This window comes from Choloepus didactylus, chromosome 3, assembly GCF_015220235.1.
Source record: "Choloepus didactylus isolate mChoDid1 chromosome 3, mChoDid1.pri, whole genome shotgun sequence".
NCBI classification, from domain to species: domain Eukaryota; kingdom Metazoa; phylum Chordata; class Mammalia; order Pilosa; family Megalonychidae; genus Choloepus; species Choloepus didactylus.
In genome coordinates, this window is record NC_051309.1 from 36,576,746 (window position 1) to 36,599,384 (window position 22,639).

Below are 22,639 nucleotides of genomic sequence, written 5' to 3' on the forward strand. Positions count from 1 at the left end.
ATAATTTGAGGAATATATGTTTTAATCCATATTAAGTCAATAAACCACACATACACATTGTAGGTTCAATAAGGCTTCCCATAAATATTTTATTTATTGATTTAATGACTGTGTTAATCATTACCATAACAATAAAAATATAAATAAAGGATGTAAAAATAAGTATTTGAATAATAATAATTTATAAACAAATAATTTAAAAATCTATAGATAAATAACTTTTTAAAAGATTAAATTCCTTGCTACTGCATACAAAGTACATTTATGCTTCATACCCCCCCCTAACTCCTCTCTCTTCTCAGGCTTTTGCACTCTGGGTCATCTTAAGACACTTGTATTATTCCAAATTTATCAAAATCTCTTTCCTTCTAATCCTTCCTCATGATGCTTTCTCTGGAACAACATTCACTAACATCTTCCATGTTTGGCTATCATTTCTCCTGATTCAGCTATGATATGCAGTCTCTGAATATCTGAGCCTGACTTAAACAATGTTCCTGAGGTTTTGTAAAGCACTTTGGGCATAATTCTCACAAAGAACACATCTCCCTGGACCACACGATCCTCATTATTTGTTTGTTATTTCTATTATAATGTAAGAATTTAGAAACATATTTGCATTGTTCATTTTGGTGGGTGTCTCAGAACCTAGTATGCTGTTTGGTAATTTATTCAAAATATTATTTTTTTTAATTTATGAGAAAAGAATAATAATAAAGCAACATCTGCTTTATAACATATGTAAAAAATACTCTATCAATTTCATTCACTGTTTCAATTATTCATGAATTATTCAATAAATATTTATTGGGTGTCTAATATTTTCCAGTCACTATGCTAGAAAATGAGACTACAGCTGAGAACAAAGCAAAATGGATCTCTTACACAATGAAACTTGTATTCTAGTGATGTGAGGCAGACAATAGGAAAAAAATGTGATAAGTAAATGAAACAATTTAAGATAGCATTAAATGCAGTGAAGAAAATGAAACACCATGATAGGGAAGAGATTGGATGGCCATAGGGGCCAATTTTGATAAAGTGGTAATGGAAGGCCTCTCTGAGTTAAGATACAAATCTTTGTTAAGAGACAAATAATAAAATGGCATCTGGGGAAAGAATATTCAGCCAGTGAGAGCAGCAAGTGCATAATTCCTATGTCATTCATGAGATTGTTGGATTTAAAGAGCAGACAAAGGGCTGGGGTGACCAGAACACTGAGATAAGGAGAAGATTGATAGTAAATTTTACTCTTGCCTTCACTTTAACATGTTTTAAGTATAAGAATAATACACTTTATCTTTTCAGAATAGTACTTTAAATTTCCTAAAATAAATGAGTGTCTAGCATTAATCAAAAGTGAATTAAGGAAAATATTAATAGTTTCCATTGATTTAAAGTCATAGTTCTCTTTCTTTTAAAAAAATATTCATTAGAGCCCTTTAAAGCAGATCAAAAACTTAAGAAAGGGAAACAAACTTTCTGAAGTGCCTAGTGTTGCAGAAGTAGTTGCAATCCAAATATGTAATAGTAAAACAAATTCTTTAGAAATAACAATAGTGAACCTTAAATGTGAAACAGTTTTGGTGACATATTTTTTACTTTGCTAGCATGTATTTCTGACAATTGGGTTCACTGTGCTGTAGAGTCCTTTGTTACTTTTTAATTTTTATTCTGGTAATGTATATACCAGAAATTTCTCCTTTTAACCATACTCAAATATGTAATTCATTCACAATATTGGGCTGCAATCATCACCATCTATCATACTCAAATATGTAATTCATTCACAATATTGGGCTGCAATCATCACCATCTATTACCAAAATTTTACAATCAACCCAAATAAGAATGCTGTACAATTTAAGCATTAATTCCCTATTCCATACCCAATCACAGTGCCTAGTAACCCATATTGGATTCTGACTCTATGGTTTTGCTTATTCTATTTTTTTCATATCATTGATCATACAATATTTTTTTTTTGTGTCTGGTTTATTTCATGCAACATGATGTCTTCAAGGTTCATCCATATTGTTGCTTGTATCAAAACTTTATTCATTTTTATAGCTGAATAATATTCCATTGTATGTATATACCACAAACTATTTAGCCATCCATAAAATTGATGGGCACTTGGGTTTCCAATTTTTGGTAATTTTGAAGAATACTGGCATGAACATTATTGCAAATATCTAAGTTCAACTTTCAAATCTTTTGAACCTAGAAGTGGATTGCTGGTTCATATGTGGGAACCACCCACATGTCTTCCACAGTGGTTGTACAATTATATATTCCTACCAACAATGAATGAGTGTTCCTATTTCTCCACAGCCTCTCTAACTCTTGTGACTTTCCATTTTTTAATAGTAGCCATTCTAGTGGCTGGATAATGGCACCTCATTGTGGTTTTGATTTGTATATATCTAATAGTTAATGACATTGAGCAATTTTTTCATCTGCTTTTTGGATATTCGTATATCTCCTTTGGAAAAATGTCTATTCAAGCTTTTTGTCCAATTTCTAAATGGGTTGTTTGTCTTTTGATTATTGAGTTGTAGGATTTTTATAAAAATTCTGGATATCAAAACTTTATTGGATATGTGGTGTCCAAATATTTTCTCCCATTGGGTAGGTTGTCTTTACACTTTCATGACAAAGACGTTTGCTACACAAAAGTTTCTCATTTTGATGAGGCCCCATTTCTCTATTTTTTTCTTTTGTTGCTTGTGCTTTGGATGTAAAATCTAAGAAATCATTGCCTAACACAAGATCCTGAAGATGCTTCCCTACATTTTCTTCTAGGAGTATTATAGTACTGGTTCTTATATTTAAGTCTTTTATCCATTTTGAGTTAATTTTTTGTAAATGGTGTGAGCTAGGGGTCTTCCTTCATTCTTTTGCATATTGATTATCTGGGTCTCCCAGGACCATTTGCTGAAGATACTATTCTTTCCTAATTATGAGGACTTCCCAACCTTGTCAAATATCAATTGGCCATAGATGTGAAGGTCTGTTTCTGAATTCTCAATTCAATTCCATTTATACACACACACACACACACACACACACACACACGTGTATGTGTATATATATATATGTGTATATACACATGCATGTGTATGTGTATATATATACATATATATCCTTCTGCCAGTGCCATGCTGTTTTGACCACTGTAGTGTTGAATAAGCTTTAAAGTCAGGAAGGATTAGTCCTCCAGTTTTGTTCTTTTTCAAAATGGTTTTGCCTATTTGAGACCACTTACCTTTCCAAATAAATATGATGACTGGAATTTCCATTTCTGCCAAGACTGCTTTTTGAATTTTGATTAATATTGCTCCTAATTTGTAAATGATTTTTGGTAGAATTGACATCTTGATAATATTTAACCTTCCAATCCATGTGCATTGAATGCCCTTCCATATATTTAGATTTTCTGTAATTTCTTTTAGCAAAGTTTTGTGGTTTTCCATGTATAAGTCCTTGACATCCTTGGTTAAATTTATTTCTAAATATTTGATTCTTTGAGTTGCTATTGCAAATGGAGTTTTCCCTTGATTTCCTCCTAGGATTGTTCATTACTAGTGCATAGAAACTCTACTGATTTTTGTGTGTTGATCTTGTATCCTGCCACTTTGCTGAACTAACTTATTGGCCTATTAGCTTTGTTGTAGATTTTCCAGGGCTTTCTATATATATAGATCATGTTGTATGCAAATAATAAAAGTTTTATTTCTTCCTTTCCAATTTGGATGCCTTGTGTTTCTTTTTCTTGCCTAATTGCTCTGCATAGAATATCTGTACAATGTTGTATAACACTGTCAGTAGAAATCTTTGTCTTGTTCCAGATCTTAGAGGGAAAGCCTTCAGTCTTTCAACATTGAGTATATTATCAATGGGTTTCTCATTCATTCCCTTTTTCATGTTGAGGAAATTTCCTTCCATTCCAATTATTTGAAATTTTCCTTCTTATCAAGAAAATATGCTGAATGTTGTCAAATATCGTTTCTGCATCAATGGAGATGATTATGTGATGTTTCCCTTCATTCTGTTAATGTTTGTATTAAATTAATGGATTTTCTTGTATTGAACCACTTTGCATACCTGGAATAAATCCATCTTGGTCATGTTGTTTAATTCTTTTAATGTGCTACTGGATTCAATTTGCTAATATTTTGTTAAGGATTGTTGCATCTAAATTAATTAGAGAGATTGGTCTGTTATTTTCTTTTTTTGTAGTATTTTTATATGACTTTGGTATTCAGGTGATATAAATTCAAGCATTTAGGGATATAAATTGCCCTCTGAGCATTGCCTTCACTGCATCCTTAAAGTTTTGATAGTTGTGTTCTTGTTTTCATTCATCTCAAGATATTTATGGATTTCTTTGGATTTCTTCTTTGGCCCACTGATTGTTTAAAATATGTTTATTAACTTCCATATATATGTGGCTTTCCCAGTTCTCTTCCTGATATTGATATTCAGCTTCATTCCATTGTGGTCAGACAAGATACAACCTTTTAAAATTTATTGAAACTTATTCTGTGACCTAACGTGGCCTAACCTGGAGAAAGACCCATACGCACTTGAGAAGAACATACAGCCTGCTGTTTGGGAGTATAACATTCTGTGAATATCTATTAGGTCTAGTTTATTTATCATATTGTTCAAATTTTGTTTCCTTATTGATCTTCAGTCTAGATGTTCTATCTTTTGATAAAAGTGGTTTATTTAAGTCTTCAACTATTAACATAGAGGTGTTTTTCTTTTTTTCCTCCAGTTTTGTCAGGGTTTGCCTCATATATTTTAGGACACCATATATAGGTTATGTATATAAATATATATATATATATATATATATATATATATATATATATGATTGTGGTTTCTTCTTGGGGTGTTGACTCTTTTATTAATATATGGTGTCCTTCTTGGTCTCTTGTAACAGCTATTGGCTTAAAGTCTATTACATCCAGTATCAGTATAGCTACTCTGGCTCTCTTTTGGTAGCTATTTACATGGATTATCTTTTTCTATCCTTTCACTTTCAACCTATTTTTGCCCTTGAGTCCAAGGTAGTCTCTTTTAAACAACATAGATTTGGACTGTGCTTTTATATGCAATCCACCAATCTGTTGCTTTTCATTGGGCAATATAATCCATTAACATTCAGTGCTATAACTGTAAAGTTGGCAATTATTTCAGTCATTTTATCTTTTGGATTTTATATGTCATCCATTTTTTTGTCTCCCCTTTATTTTATTGCAACCTCATTTTCTGTATAGATGATCTTTTGTGATGTATCTGACGGGTTCCTTTCTCATTACTATTTCTGCATATTTTTAAAATACTTTCTTTGTTTTTGACCTGAGGTTTGTATTACACAGCCTGTGTTTATAACCTACTGATTTTAAAAGATACCAACTTAGCTTTAATAGCATATAAGTTCGCTTCTCCCATATCCATCCATTTATTCTCTTTATGTTGTCTTTGTCCCACGTTATCTTCTTATATTTTGAATGTACATTATCATTAAATATGACTATTTCTTACTTAATTGTATTCTAACTCTTACATGAATAAAGAGTAGAGTTATATATTGAGGATTGCTTTTACCCATTTAGTTACCTTTATTTAGTATCTTCCCTTCTTCTCACTGCTCCAAGATGCTCTTTCTTATCTTTTCCTTTCAACATGAAAAACTCCCTTAGTAATTTTTGTAGGTAGGTCTTTTGGTGATAAACTATCTTAGTTTCTGTTTATATGTGAATAAACTTGCCCTCATTTTTGAAGGACATTTATGCAGAATAAATAATATTTTGCCTGGCAGTTTTTCTCTTTCATTACCTTAAATACACCATACTACTGCCTTCTTGCCTCTGAGGTTTCTGATGAAAAATCAGCATCTAGTCTTTTTGAGGATGAATCATTTTTCTCTTACTGCTCTCAGAATTCTCTATGTTTGGCATTTGACATTCTGATTACTATTGTCTCAGAATAAGTCTGTTATGGTTTATCCATTTGGAATATGTTGTACTCCTTGGATATGTATATTTATATCTTTCATAAGAGTTGGGAAATGTTAGGCCATTATTTTCTCAAATATTCTTTCTGAATCATTTCCCTCTGTAATTCCTATGATGTCTATGTTGATTTGCTTCCTGCTGTTACTGCAGTCCCTTAGACACTATTCCATTTTATTTTTTCTATTCTCTTTTTTTAATCTTATTTTTTATAACATATTGTCATCTTAATATCCTTTAGCTCTATATCAACCATTAGTTTATTTCTATCCATTTTCCCTTCATCTTGAATTTCTTTAGTAAATTTGTTTGAACTTCTTTGATTAATTGTTCTAAAGTCTGTTTCACATCTAAAGTTTTAATTTTTTCCCTTTAATTTGTTCCCATATTGTCCTGTTCCTTAGTGTGCCTTGCAACTTTTTGCTGATGTCCAGGCATCTGATTGTTTTGACGTGGTAACTCTGAAGGTCAGTTTTTCCCTCTTGCATAGGATTTTATTTTAGATTGGCTATATGTTAAGGCTCTTCTTTGATGCTTGACCCAACTTATATTTGACCATTGGAGTACCCCATGTTTAACTGTTCAGATTTTCTCATGTCTTCTGCACCTGATTCTTACTCTGGACATGTGGTACAACTTTTAATATTGCCCCTTTATGTCCAATTATTTAACTTCCAAGAGAAAGTTTCCTATCCTTTGTTTCTTCTCCCTGAATCTTGGTGTGTTCTCTTTGTCTTTGTTCAGCATTTTCTCCCCTCTTCCTATGATTTGTTTAACTTATCTACTTCACCTTCTTCCTCCTTTTTTATTACATTTTTTAATTCCAGTACCCATCCTGCCTTATAAAGTTAAGTCCCCTCACCCCATTTTTTCAATAAGGCTTTTCTACCTCCAGTAATTTCCAAATTAGGTTCAAAAAGGTCCATTTTATATATATATAGGTGATCTGCAATCAGAGACTGGGTTGAGTTTTTGCATGTCTTGGCAACAGTTCTTCTGCAGTCCCTGTGGGTTCTTTTGCATGCACTTACTTGTTAACTGATTATGTTCCACCCTCAGTCTCTTCAGACTTGTTCTAACTGACTGTGTGAGGTTCTAACTGACTGCTATGAGTGGCTCTATGTTCTGAATCCATGGCTATAATTCCCTAGACCATGCTGTTTCTATATGAATCTTAAGCTGAACAGGAGTGAATGATGGGGAGCTTCCATGCTGACAGGTTTGGGCCTTATATCTCCCAGTTTCTGGTGACTTTTTTCTTTTTCATTGATTTAGCATTTGTAGGATGACTCTCTATTCTCTATCATCCTCCAGAATTCCAAGCAAGTGGAATTTGTCCTTTTAGTTGTTCCTGATATTTTCTAGGGAATGGATTGCATTGCCATATTGATGACATCATCCTCACAAAACATGTTTAAAAATATTATCTCTATTCTAGTTTTTTGTTGTTGTTTTGTTTTGTTTTTAACACCAGACATGTACTGAGCTGGACACATTTTGGCCAGGCATCTGGGTAAAAATAGACTGAGGAAATTGTTGGCATTGCAGATCACAAAGACAATGCATGAAAACACTGAAATGTAAGCAAGTTGTTTTTAACAACTTAAGGGAATGGATCTTTTTAATTCTTGACTTCATAAAATATGGTACTTGAACACTGGAAACTAAATGTCAATATTTTATACATGTCTACAGGGATACAATGGGATATATTTAGATTTCAATTAAATTTTCATATGTTCCAAAAAGTAATATAAAGTGATGAATAATGTTGGTAGAAGTTGAAAAGACCCAAAAAATAAAGCCCTACTTTTCATCCCAAATTCTGAATAAGATGGAATCAGATGCAAAAACAAGTTATTAATTTTGTTACAGATAAAATTTAATTTGAAAATCATAGCTAAGGGTGAGAAAGTTAACTTTCTACTCATCAGTGCAGATTTTTAAACCACCTACTAGAGTTGTTTGATTCTGTATATCAGACACACTTAGTGCATCACTGTTACCCCTGTTTTCTCTAGTAGAGAAAGAATAAAGAATAAAAGAAGAAAACTAACTTTCCACAATTCCTGAACAGAAATGTATATATATATAATCTCTTCTAAAGTGGAAATTTTTAAGGAATAGTTGTGGCCCAACATTCTACCTCCATGGGATTTTCTAAGGAGTATCACAAGAAATTAGGAGCATTTACTGAAAAAAAATCCCTTATCATGGGCACCTAAGTTATATGGAATATATTCCCTTCAAACATTCTACATAATTTTTGTTCTGTAATCCATTTGGAATATCCATTAACCCTATAATTAAATAGTGATTGGGTATTCTTAGGGGAGCAACTCAATAAGCTATTTAGTATAGATTACTTTCTAACTTCTTGAAGTTGTTCTTACTGTAGCAAACACTGCTCCTTTGAGTATATTATGTTGACACTGCTAAGGAAAAAAAAAAACTGCTTTGTGTCCTTCCAGTAGCTCTCAAATTGATTAAAACAGCACATTAAGGAAATAAACATTGAAGTCTCTGATTTAAAAGCTGAAATTTTTAGCTTGTCATAATTCATGCCCCATATGATGACTAGCTAAGTTGTCTATTTTCCACTGTAGCTTTTCAGGAGTTTTGCAAAGAGACGAATTATGTTATTACAAACAGTTATTAACAAACAGTTAATAAGAAGTCCTTATTTGAATATGAACATTATCACAATAGTCAAATTCTAAGAAGCAAATTTGTCAAATATTAGTTCCCACTGCAAAGAATTTAGCTTGTATTTTTCTCACTAAAATGTAACCAGCTGCCCCAGGACCTCTGAATTGAATTAGTTCCATGTCAAGTGTCTCATGAGCCTCATTTTACAAGACACCAAGGAAGAAACATATCATACAGGATTTTCCCTACCCTTACTCTACAACATCCAAATTAGAATTAGAAGCTAGTCTTTTTTTTTTTTAAATTCAGTTTTATTGAGATATATTCACATACCATACAATCATCTATGATGTGCAATCAGCTGCTCACAGTACCATCTTACAGTTGTGCATTCATCACCCCAATCAATTTTTGAACATTTTTTCTTACACCAGAAAGAATCAGAATCAGAATTAAAAAATAAAAATAAAAAAAGAACACCCAAATCACCAACCCCATCCCACCCTATTTTTCATTTAGGTTTTGTCCCCATTTTCTACTCATCCATCCATACACTGGATAAAGGGAGTGCAATCCACAGGGTTTTCACAATCACATTGTCACCTCTTGTAAGCTACATTGTTATACAATCATCTTCAAGAGTTAAGGCTACTAGGTTGAAGTTTGGTAGCTTTAGGTATTTACTTCTAGCTTTTCCAATATATTAAAACCTAAAAAGTGTTATTTATATAGCGCATAAGAATGTTCACCAGAGTGATCTCTCGACTCCATTGGAAATCTCTCAGCCATTGAAGCTTTATTTTGTTTCATTTTGCATCCCTCTTTTGGTCAAGAAGTTGTTCTCAGTCCCACAATTCCAGATACAGATTCATCCTGGGAGTCATATCCTGCATTGCCAGGGAGATTTATGCCCCTGGGACTCAGGTCCCATGTAGCGGGGAGGGCAGTGAGATTACCTGCTAAGGTGGGGAAGCCAGTCTTTTGAACACTGAGCAGATTTTCCAGGAAAAATTTGGTACTAGACAGAAAAATTAAAAAATAAAAACAGAAATCATAAGGACCAACTTTGTAAGCACTCTAGAAAACAGTGAAGGTATAAGGAAATCAAGTGAATCCTAAACCATAAAAGGGCAACATAAAAATTGTATTAAAGTTTTCTGGTGCTTTTATTTGCCCTTGTTGCGTCCGCTTCCTACCCCTAGTTTGGTGGCAGTCTTGAAGACAGAAACTTATGTTCCCAGTGTGAGAACATGACCATTGATTCAGGAGGGAGCAGAGTATACCTTATTCACAGTTTATTCCTTTTTGTATTAACATGCCTGTGGATTATAAAGAAAAGATGCTCATCTCTATTTTCTCTAACTGGAAACTCACTCATGATGAAAAAAAGCAGCAGCATACAATTATGGATGATATATAGGAACAAACTACCTAAAACATGGAAGGAAAAACTAAAAAAAGCGTGCATATTGGGAAATTTAAAGAGACACAAGCCATGCTGTTGAGTATGACAGGATGCATACTCAAAAAACACCTGAGAAGACTCTAAACTTTCACCACAGGATGATTTAGATGCTCAGTACAAACAGGAAATGAATGCTACATCAGAATTATAAATACCCTGGTAATATGTCATTGGAGTGCCCAAACAAAGAGTCAATCCATAAAGAATGGGAGAGATGATTAGTTTGTTTCTTTCTTTGTTGTTTTTTTTTAAGTTTATTGTGTTCAAGGATATCTCAGTGAAACACTGACTGAACACATATTAAGACTTAAGAGTCAATAACACAGAACCCTGGGAAAGCACAAGGAACTTATTTTCAGAGTTAATAAATTATAAAATTTGAATTTCCAGTTTTCACCAAAAAAAAAAAAAACTGTATCACACAAAAAAGCAGGAATGTATGGCCCATTCAAAAAAGTTGTTAGTAATTTATCTCAGAAATCCCAGATATTGTACTTAATAGACAAATACTTCAGCTGAAAGAGCTGAAGGAAACCATTGACAAAGAACTAAAGGAAAGTAAGAAACCATATGTAACCATATGTAAACAAAATGAGAAAGTCAATAAAGGGATAGAATTGATAAAAAAATAAAGAAGCATATAGAAAATCTGGAACTTAAAACTACAATATCTGAAATGGCAAATTTACCACAGAAACTCGACAGCAGATTTGAGAAGGCAGAAGAAATCATCAGTGAACTTCATTATGGGATTACCTTTTGGTTGTTTCCCAGAAATCCATGGCATTCACTCCCTCAGTTTCTTGGCCTGTGTCCAAATTTCCTCTTCTAATAAGGATACCAGTCATATTGAATTTAGGACTCAACCTACTCCAATATGTCCTCATTCAAATTTGCCTAATTCCATATATAAAGACACCATTTCCAAATAAAGTCCCATTTTAAGGTACAGGTGAGCAGCAGTTCAACATTTACTTTTGTGGACAAAATTCAATCTTTGATCGCATCCAAATTAGGAAGACAAATTAAAATTATTTATACTCACAGATGCCATGTATTTATATCTAGAAATACCCTAAAAATACACACACATCCACACAAACTGAATAAATGAACTCAGCAAAGTTGTAGGGTACAAAATCTGCATGCAAAATCAATTGAATTTTTATACACTAGCATGAACAATCTGAAAAATAAATTAAGAAAACAATTCTATTTACAATAATTAAAAAAAGTATAAAATACTTAGGCATAAATTTAACCAGGGAGGCACAAGCCTTGTACAATGAACAGTACCACAAATTGCTTAAAAATTAAAAGAAGTCATATTGAAATGGACATCAATTCTGTGTTTATGTATTGGAAGACTTAATATTGTTAAGATGACAAAACAGACCAAAGTGACAGAGGTTTAAAGCATTCCCCATCAAATTCCCACTGACATATTCTGAAATTCATATGAAATTTCAAGTGACTCAGAATAAAAAAAAAAAATTAAAGGGAGGATACAATTGGAGGACTGATTTCAAAACTTAATACAAAGCACAGTAATTAAAGTAGTGTGATATTGTCATAAGGACAGGCATATAGTCCATTAAAATTGGCCAATTAATTATCAAGAAGGGTGCAAGACAATTCAATGGAGAAATAACCAATTTTTCAACACATTCTTCTGGGAAAACTGGTATCCAAATGCAAAAGAATGAAACTGGACCCTTGCATTACCCTGCACACAAAAAATAACTCAAAACGGGTCAAAGATCTAAATTAAAAGTTGAATTGTAAAACTCTTGTAAGAAAACATCCATGGCTTGGATTTGGCAATAGTTTCTTAAATATAATACCAAAAGCACTGGCAAACAAAAGAAAAGATATATAAATTGGGCTTCATTAAAATTTTAAACTTTTTTGTATCAAAGACACTGTCAGGTGAATGAAAAGACAACTCAGAAGTTTGAGTTGTCAACAACAAAGGTGATTGTTAATGGGATTCTAAGTATAAGATTTGTATTGAAGGTGAATAGGATTGAAAGGTGTTTTTTAAAGGCATGTTTCCCACATATCAGCACCACAAATATAGATAGGTGCTTGCATGGTGTACTTCTAAGGTAGTACACTAGCACAGAGAGTTGAAAACAGAAGAGTATATGGGAAAAATTATGCCTATTGAATATAGGGACTATGATTTATAGGAATACCTTATGGTATCATACAAATACTAGGGACGAATAATTAAGGGCTAACAAAAGCTACAAGGTGTTTTGGGTCATGAGAATTGTTTAAAATGGAGAATGATGAGGATTGTATAACTAAGTGATGATAATGTGAGATATGGATGGATTATCATGGACATAACATATGCTATGTGAACTTAAGAACCCCCTACTTTATAAGTCAAGCCACCAATATTGAGGCTTGCTCAGGTGAAACTCTTGGTTGTAAAGGGGAGGCTAAGCCCACCTATAATTGTACCTTAGAGTCGCCTCCAGAGAACATCTTTCATTGCTCAAATGTGAACTTTCTCTCTCTAGGCCTAACTCTGGAAGTAAATTCATCACTCCCAGCATGGGACAGGTTCCTCCAGATGAATGAGTCTTCCTGGCAACTTGGGGCATGGATTCCAGGAATGAGTCTGACCCTGGCATTGAGGGATTGAGAATGCCTTTTTGACCAAAAAGGGGAAAAGAAAGGCAACAAAATTAGGTTTCAGTGGCTAAGAGAATTCAAATAGAATCAAGAGGCTATCCTGGATGTTACTCCTATGTAAGCTTCACCTAGATACACCAAATGACCACAGTATAAGCCCAAGTCAACAGTAGTTCCTGAAAACTTTTAAGTATACCCAGATCCTTATCAGTGACTCTATAAAACTTTCACTTACAAAGTTTATGCTTCAGAAACTTAAATCCTTCAGAGAACTCCAATGACAGCTAAGTCCCAAAACCAAGAGGCAATAGCCTCTTCAAGAATATCAACCAGATGTGTCCTCTTTTCTCATGAAGTTGACATCCCTTTTCAGCATGGACAACTTAGGGTGGTCACTGCCCAGACATCCCTGAAGGTTGGGAAAATGATAGAGGAAGGGGCAGTAAAAGACAAGATGAATTGTGGGAATTCTGTGGATAAAAAACTTGTGAACTCTGCTTCTGCTTCAGCATGCATATAGGCAGAAGACTGCCTTTGTCTAAACTCCTATCAAAGACGATGGGAATGTCTCGCTTTGTTATGCTATGTTCTTGTGTGTAGTACATTCCACTCCCAAGGCCAGGCTTGTCTGTTGTCTACTTGCCTGTCCATCTTTGTGTTATAAAGGTCAGAATGTCCTGCATCCCCTCCTGCCTCCCTAAACAGCCTTGAGTGTCAGCATGTCTTCCTACCCCAAAAATCTCAATTAAAACTGAGATAAGAATTGCTTAGGAGGACACTGTCTTCTTGAGTTGTTCCCCCTCTTGCCTCTCTTGACTTTTGTCTCGAGTAACTCATTGCATCACAGTGGTTACTGCTGGACAGGAAACCACAATGAATTTAACAAATGATTATGAATACCGAATCACTATATAATTTTATTTTTCTTAGTTGCTAGGGTATTAGAATAGCTAGAAGGAAAGAAATGAAATGGTGGAACTCTAACACATAGCATCCTTTGAAATTTGTTTTATAGCTACTTGTTAAATTATAATTTGAAAGCTATCACCTTTTTGTATATATGTTGTATTTCACAATAAGGAAATAACTGAAACTATGGTACTGTAACTCATAACTTTGGAAATTTCCTATATAGCTACTCATTAAATCATACTTTGAAAGATATTATCTTTTTGTACATATATTATATTTCACAATAAGGAAATAACTGAAACTGTGGAAATGTAACCCATAATATTCGCTGAAGTTTTCTCTCCACTTGTCAAACTGCACTTGGAAAGTTATCACTTCTATGTATATATGTTATATTGTACAATAAAAAATAAGATTAAAATAACTCCTTCAACTCAACAAAATAAAAGACAGCCTAATTAAAAACTGGGAAAAGGACTTGAGTGAACATTTCTCCAAAGAACATGTACAAATTGTCAATAAGCACAAAAAATGATGCTCAACATTATTAGTCATTGAGGAAATGCAAAAATAAAATCCACAATGTGATACCACTTAATATATACTCGGGTATCCATAATAATAAAGATAAAATGACAGAAAATAAGTATTGGTGAGCATACAGAGAAATAGAAACATTGTACATAGCTGGTGGAAATAAGAATTGATGCAGCCACTGTGAAAAATGGTTTGGTGTTTCCTCAAAAAGTTAAATGTAGAATTATCATATGACACAGAAATTCTACTCCTAGGTCTATATCCAAGAGAACTGAAAACAGGGACTCTGATACTTGTAAACCAATGTTCATAGCAGCATTATTCATGGTAACCAACCCAAGCATCCATCAACAAATAAATGGATAAACAAATGTGGTATATAAATACAATGTAATATTGTTCATCTATAGGAAGGATTGAAGTTCTCACACATGCTAAAACTTGGATGAACTTGAAAGCATTATGATAAGTGAAATAAGAGTGACACAAAGGACAAATAGTATATACTTACACTTATGTGAAATGCATATGATAGGCAAATACATAGAGAAAATATTTAGAGAGGGCAGAGGCACCACTCTGATTTTCATAGAGGCATGGATACCACCCAGAGGACAAAGCATTGAGCCACAGAAGATTATTATTAGTGCTTGAAATCTGACAGAATTCTCCCTGCTGTTTTTCAGACTTGCTTGAGACCATGAACAATTTTTACTTCAAATTTCTCCCTACTGGGATGAAAATTTCTATCTAATGTCTGCCCCACTATCATGTTTCAAAAAGAGATATTTTTAAATAGTTTAACATATCCATAGGTGAAGAAGTATTTTGCCTCATGATGGCTCAAACTAAGAGTCTCATCCATATCTAATTAAGGTGATTTAGAGGATGTGGTTTTGGAGATGCAATTTTGGACATAGAGTTGATATAATAGGTTAAAATTTGTAAGGGTTTTTTGATGGATTAATGCATTTTGCATACAGATGGACATGATTTTATGGGGAAGGGGACAGAGGGTGGATTGTTATGGGTTAAATTGTGTCCTCAAAAAAGATGTGCAAGTCCTGAAACATGGTCCTGTGAATGTGATTGCAGGGCCTTGGAAAATGCTATTAGTTAAGATGAGCTTAAACTGGATTAATGTTGACCTTAATCCAATATGATTGTTGTCTTTATTGGAAGGAGACAATCAGGCAAACATAGGTAAAGGGGAGAATGTCATGTGATAACTGATGCAGAGAATACCATGGATTCCAGGCAAGTCACCTCCAGAAGCCAGTAGCGTGGCATGGCACAGATTCTACTCTACAAAATTCAGAGGAGCATTGCCCTGTCAAGACCTTGATTTCAGAATTGTTTTCTCCAGCATGGTGAGACAATACGTTTCTGTTGTGTGTTGTTTCAAGTGGCCATTTTTGTGATACCTAGTTATAGAAGCCCTAGAAAATTAAGATCGTGAATGAAAAAATAGAGATCAATAAGGAGAGAGCATTTATAATAAGGACCAAATAGAAGTTCTGGAATCATAAAGTAAAATAACTGAACTGAAAATTTAAGGTTGTAGAGGTTCAATAACATATTTGAGCAGGCAGAAGAAAGAAAATCAGTCACGAAAAGGAAAACCAAAACTACTCTTTCTAAAGAGCAGAGAGAAAAAAATAGTGAATAAATATTAGCAGAGCCTAAGGGAACTGTGGGACCATCAATTGTACCAGCACAGATTTTTAGAGTCATAGAAAGAGAATAGAGATAGGTAAAGAACAAATATTTGAAGAAAAAAATACAGAAAACTTTCCAAATTAGATGAAAGTCATGAACATATGCATATAAGATTAATGAATTCCAAGCAAATTATACTTAGAGATCCACAGAGACAAATTATAATAGTTGAAAGACAAAGACAAAGAGAGAAGCTTCAAAATATTGAGAGAGTGGCACCTCCTCATTTGCAAAATATCCTCAATAAAATTAGTAGGCAATGTTATAAAACCATGCAGGCCTTAAGGCAGTGGGATGACATACATAAAGTTCTAAAAAAGCAAAACTGTCAACAAAGAATTCTATATCCTGCAAAACTGTACTTCAAAAACAAAGGGGAAAATTACAATTTTCCCACACAAACAAAATCTAAGATAGTTCATTATTACTAGACTTGCTGTATAAAAAATGCTAAAAGTAGGCTGAAATGAAAGGACACTATGCACTAACTTGAATCTATATAAAGTAATAAAGAACTTCAGTCAGGTAATTATAAGTAAACATGAAGGCCAGCATTTTTGTATATTTGATAATTTCTATTTTGTTTCATATATGATAATATGTACTTCAAAATGAAAAACTTTTGTGCATCAAAAGACATTATCAAGAAATGAAAATGATCCACTGTATGTGAGAAAACATTTGCAAATTATTCTCACATAAGGTTCTAATATCCAGAATATTTAAAGGAACTCTAACTAACGACATCTTCAAAAATTCCATTTAAGAATGGGTTTGCATCCACTGAACTGGGGGTTAGGATTCATCATGTCTTTGTGGGGGGCATTATTCATGCATGATGGTCATAAAACACACACAGACACACATAGACAGACACAGACACACACAGACACACACACAGAAAATCTGAGACACTATCACAGCAAAGAGGAACCAAAGGAGACATGATGATTAAATGTAATGTGGCATCTTGAATATATATTGGAAAAACTTAGGAAATCTGAATAATATATTACTTAATAATAATATATCAGTATTATTGGATCATTAATTGTGGTACATATACCACAATAATATAAGATGTTATTATAGGTGTGGGTGAGTGTGGGATATATGGGATCTCTCTATACTACCTTTGTAATGTTTCTCTAAATCTATAACTGTTCTAAAACATATTTACTTAAAAAATCAAACTATAAACATCTGAAATGTGTGAGAAATTGATAACAAATGCAGAAGAAACTGAAGAAGGAATCTAGGTAACAGTCTTAAAATGCTATGATTATGTAGAACAATTTTTTCAGGACTGGTCAAAAAACAGAATATATGATTTTTCTTTCTCCCACCCTCCAACCTCATATTCTAGGAAAGGAGTTGGACTAAAGTTTGGCCAAAATCCCTTATAGTTTCAATTTCTTATTTTTTGCATCTTCATTTTTTCTTATTTTATCAAACCCTCAGACATGCTATCTCAACATGTTCTTATTAATAATTAAATGTGTTGAGTATTTAATCATGCCCCTACAAAGGCATGTTTAGCTCCAAAACCTTGGTCCTGTGGGTGTAAACCCATTTGTAAATAGGACCTTTGAGATTATATTAGTGAAGATGTGCCCAAGCTGAATGAGTGGACATTAATAAAAAATGACTGAGACAAAGGAAAACAAAGGAACTTGGACACGAAAAGAGAAGCCATGGAGAGCATCCAGAATCTGGAAGTCAATGGAACCTGGAAGTGAAAGGAGAAGATGCTGCCATGTGCATTGCCATGTGACAGAAAAGCCAAACACAAAAGATGGCTGGCAGCCAGCCCAAGAATGCCTTGACTTGGGACTTCTTCTAACCTCAAAACTGTAAGCCAATAAATTTCCATGGTTTAACTCAACCCATTGCATACTTGTTTTAGCAGGTAGGAAATTAAACAAGGTGTTTCGAGCATTTCAATTTTTCGATTAATTTTTCTTTATCTTTCCAATATTTCCTAGTATTCCAAATAGTAAAATGCTTAAATAGGTTAACTATGTATTTCCTAATGAAACAAACATGAGTATTTAGAACACACATTAATAGTCTGTCTATAATTAATGTTATTAGTAAACTATGAGTACTGTGCACTATCATTTTTAAAAGTATACAATATCAGGGATTCTGCATATTAAAAATAAAATATAATCAAGAGATTAATATAGGTTTTGGAAAATTTTTATTAGCTTTATTTCTTCTATTGTATATCCTTTTCTTTGCAATTTTATCAATCCATTCCTATCAAAAAATTGTTAGTTTTAGAGAAATTTATCGCATAGATTTCTAATATATTCATTTTTTTTTTGTTTGTTTTGTTTTGTCTTTGTGTCTCCTCCCCCTATTCTCTATTGAAAGTGGGAACCATCAGCTATTTTGGATACAGAAGAAATCTAAATAATTGTCTTAGTTCCCTAGCTGCTAAAAAAAATGCTATAAAGTGGTTTGACTTAGACAATGGGAATTTACTGGATCACAGTTTTGAGGCTAGGAGAAGTCCAAAATCTGGACATAGGCAAGGCAATGCTTTCTCCTTGAGGACTGTGGCATTCTAGGGCTGGCTACCAGCCATCCTTGGTCATTAGTTTTTTGTCACATGGCAATGCACATGGTGATGTCTTCTCCTTCTCCACTGGGATCTGTTGGCTTCCAGCTTCTTCATGTGGCTTTATCTTTCTGCACATTAATTCCATTCTCTTTATAAAGGACTCCATTAATCTGGATTAAATCCCAAACTGAATCAGTTGACCACAACTTAATTAAAAATAATGTCTTGGAAAGGTCCTATTTACAATGAGTTCACACCCATAGGAATATAGTAAGATTGAAAACATGTTCAAACTGGGGTATATAGTTCCCCAAGTAATTTTTAAGTTTTTTTAAATTAAATCTGTTTGCTTTCAAGGTCCACTTTCTCCACCATTGCTCATGTGTCCTTGCACATTTTCTTAATGTATTTGATAACTTAACTATAAAATGGGAACAAAATAATATTTACTTTGTAGGGTTGTTGTCAGTGTAAAAGTAGACAATGCACAGTTGCCAAAGTGTTCAATCAATATCTATAGGTATTTTTATGAACATATTGATTATCATCAATGGTTTTTCCCTGAACTGACACCTGCTAACAACCATCTGACTGAACTTGGAGGTGGAACATCCAACGTCCATTAAACCTTAAAATGACTTCATCTCTCATCAACTGCAACTTTGTGAGAGCTCCTGAGTCAATAACTCAGACAAGCTGATCTCAGATTTCTGACCCTCAGAGATCGTGTGATAATAATCTTCTGTTATTTTACAATGATAAATTTTGGGACAATTGGTGTTTGAAATATATAATTCCAGCTTCTTCATGTGGTTTTATCTCTTTAATACAGAATTTGGTACATGAATGTGGGTTGCTGTTCTAAGGAAGACTAAAACATGGTGTTTCAGTTTGCTGCCATAATGCAATATACAAGAAATGGGTTGACTCTTACAATAGGAATTAATTAGCTTACAAATTTACATTTGAAGGTTGTGAAAGTGTCCAAATTAAGGCATCAACAGGATGATACCTTCTCTAAAGAAAGGCTGCTGGCATCTGGGACACCTGTCACACAGGAAGGAACATAGCCAGCATCTGCTTCTCCTTCTCTCCCAGGTTTCACTGCTTTCAGCTTCAGTTTCCACTGGCTTCCCCCCTGAGCTTCTGTGGGTCCTCTCTAGCTCCTCTGAGGCTTTTTCTCAGAAAGCCTCTCTTAAATTCATCTCATTTAAAGGACTCCAATCGAGGAATAAGACCCACATTGAATGGTATGGGTCGCATCTCAATTGAAATAACCTATCCAAATTATCCCAACCACAAAAGGTCTGCACCCACAGGAATGGATTGAAAGAACATGACCTTTTCTGGGGTACATAACAGCTCCAAACTACCACACATGGTGATAGCTTTGAACCAGTCAGTGGGATTAGGGGAGAGAGTGTTAGTAAAAGTCTAAAGTTCATTAAAGGAATTAACGGAATTCTCAAAGTTTTTTATAATGTTGTGAATAATAGTTGGTACACAACAGAGGTAAATATTATCTGAAACTAGAGGAAGGAGGATCCTTGTTATGTAATAGCCAAAGTTTATCAACACTATTGATTGCAGTTGTGTGGAAAGTAGAAAGTTTACCTAATGTACTGAGTGACCTAGCTAAGATTTTCAGCCAGAATATTGAAGCTGTTGCTTACTTTCTTCTGGTTGATTATTTTTAAACTGCAAGAAAAAAGAGAAAAATTAAACAAAAGGCTGTTGAACATGATGGAATCAGAATTTGATGATTGTAAAAATTCTTCGTCTCTACCAATGGAAACCAATGTTAAAACTAAGAAATGTCATCTGAGCAAAGATCAAATTCAGAGCAATGCCAAAAGAGTTGGCTGAAAATGTAGATGAGGATGTAACTGTAATTTTCTTTTTTAAAATCTCAAAAATGAAATGCATTTGCCTCAGTTTTTCAGGCTGCTAAGACCCATACCAAACAATGGATTGATTTTGTGATAGGACTATGTTGGAGCTAGAGGGCTTGCTTCCTTCTGGGATTGATAATGTTCTGGCTGGCTGGCAATCCTTGGGTTCCTTGACTTTCCCATCACATGGTGATGTCCTTTTGTTTCTCTTCTATATTCTGTTGCCTTCCAGCTTCCAGCTCCTCCCTGGGCTTTCTCTTTTATAAGACCTCCATTAATAGAATTAAGACCTATTCTGATTTAGTTGTCCAAACCTTAACTAAAAATACCATCTTCAAAATATCGTATTTACAATGGATTAGCACCTACAAGAATGGAGTTAAGAATAAGAAAGTGTTTTTTTTCTAGAGTACAGAATTCAACTACCATATTAATGGTACCCAATGAGAGGTCCAAATGGTAAGGAATTGAAAGGGCATTTGGCCAACAGTCACCAAAAAACTGTAGCCCTCAGTTCAATAGCCTACCAGAAACTGAATTGTAACTATAATGTGAATTAGTTTGAAATAGATTCTCCCCTAGTTGAGTCAGATGAAACTGTAGCACAAGTCAACAGTTTTAGTACAACTTCATAACACCCCCTGATATATGACCACCCAGCTAGGCCCCTCTTACATTTCCAAATCTTAGATATTGTGTGAGCTAATAAATATTTGTTGTTTTAAGCTGTTAAATTTTGAGAAAATTTGTTACATTGCATGAAATAACTAGTACTGTAGTGTTGTTATGAATGTAAAACTAGATAATACATGAAGCCCCTACCAAAGCATAAATGCTAAGCCTATATTATTACTGTCTATTTTTTATTTAATAAGAATAAAGAGATTCTCCATATAGTAATTTGTTACTAGAATATTGAGAGAACAGATTTAAATTTATCAACCTTTCCAGAATTTCTGAATAGGCTATATCTCATGAACAAAGTAACATCAAATTAACTTTTGGAAAAAGTTAGGCAAACTATAATCTATATTTTATAAAATAATATAATTATATCTCATCTGGCTTCCTGTATTTTATTCCTATACCAGTCACTTTGGTAAATTTACCATACTTTACTTTATCCATCCATAAAATGAGAAATAATTTCACCTACATACTTCATGGGATGTTGTGAAAACACTTTAGACAATATCTATAAAGTTCTAGAAGCCTTTAAATAGTGCTATAAATTGAGTATTTGATCACTGTAGATGTGTCCTATCTATAATTTGGAACTGATTTCAGCTTTTGGCATGCTAATAAAAGAGATGATGGACAGATTGGTGGTTAGATACACAGATGAAAGAGAAAGGTAGAGAGAGAAAAAATGGTATAAAAAATGATAGTAAATACTTTTGACTTTGAAACTTTAATGGAATTATCTCTGTAACTTACTGACCACATGTATTTTCAACTATATTCAAACACCCAATATTTGACAGCTATTTGTTTTATTTTTGGTCTTTTCAGTCTGATATAAGGTTACTTTAGTTGCACATTCCTAACTCAAAAAACTCAAAATTCACCTTCCAACCTTTGTGCCATTGTTTTTTACAATGAATAAAACCATTGGAAAATAATCCTATTCCTATATATTTTATCACCCCCTCTTCTCTCCTTATGCAAACTTTATTTGGAAGATTTTTGAATTTTTATTATTTCTACTTTATACACATACACCTAAATATTTGTACATATATAAATATAAGAATATATAATAACCTATTAAAATGGAACATTTTCTGGCTCATGTTTTGTGATGGACAAAGAACAAAAGCAAACCCATAGGTGACAAGTTACACACTATTTTCAAGAGGAGATAGGCTATCAAAGCAAGATTTACAAATGTACTATGTGACATCCACTTGTGGATCTATAGCTGACTATACTCACCCCACCCAGTCTAACAAAAATTTTTAAATAACCGTGAAAGAAACTGGAAGTTAAAACAAGTGTACTTTAGAGAGAATAGTTGGTGAGTTCTGTGGTTAACAAACACCTATGGGCTAGGGATGGATGCTCTTCCTTAACTGAAGCCTGGTGTGGACAAGACAGAGAGTTTACATATGTTCTGTAGCATGTGGTTGACATGATTTATGGAATATGATTCATAACTTATCATTACAAAGGATATAAGTCCAATCTTCAGTGAAATAGATGACAGTGATTCAAAAGCAACTCC

General features: G+C 33.6%; 1 pseudogene; it reads left to right on the forward strand.

Annotated features, from left to right (window-relative positions):
* LOC119530235 overlaps nt 1-22,639 on the forward strand; it is a 117,645-nt pseudogene that overhangs the window by 79,446 nt on the left and 15,560 nt on the right.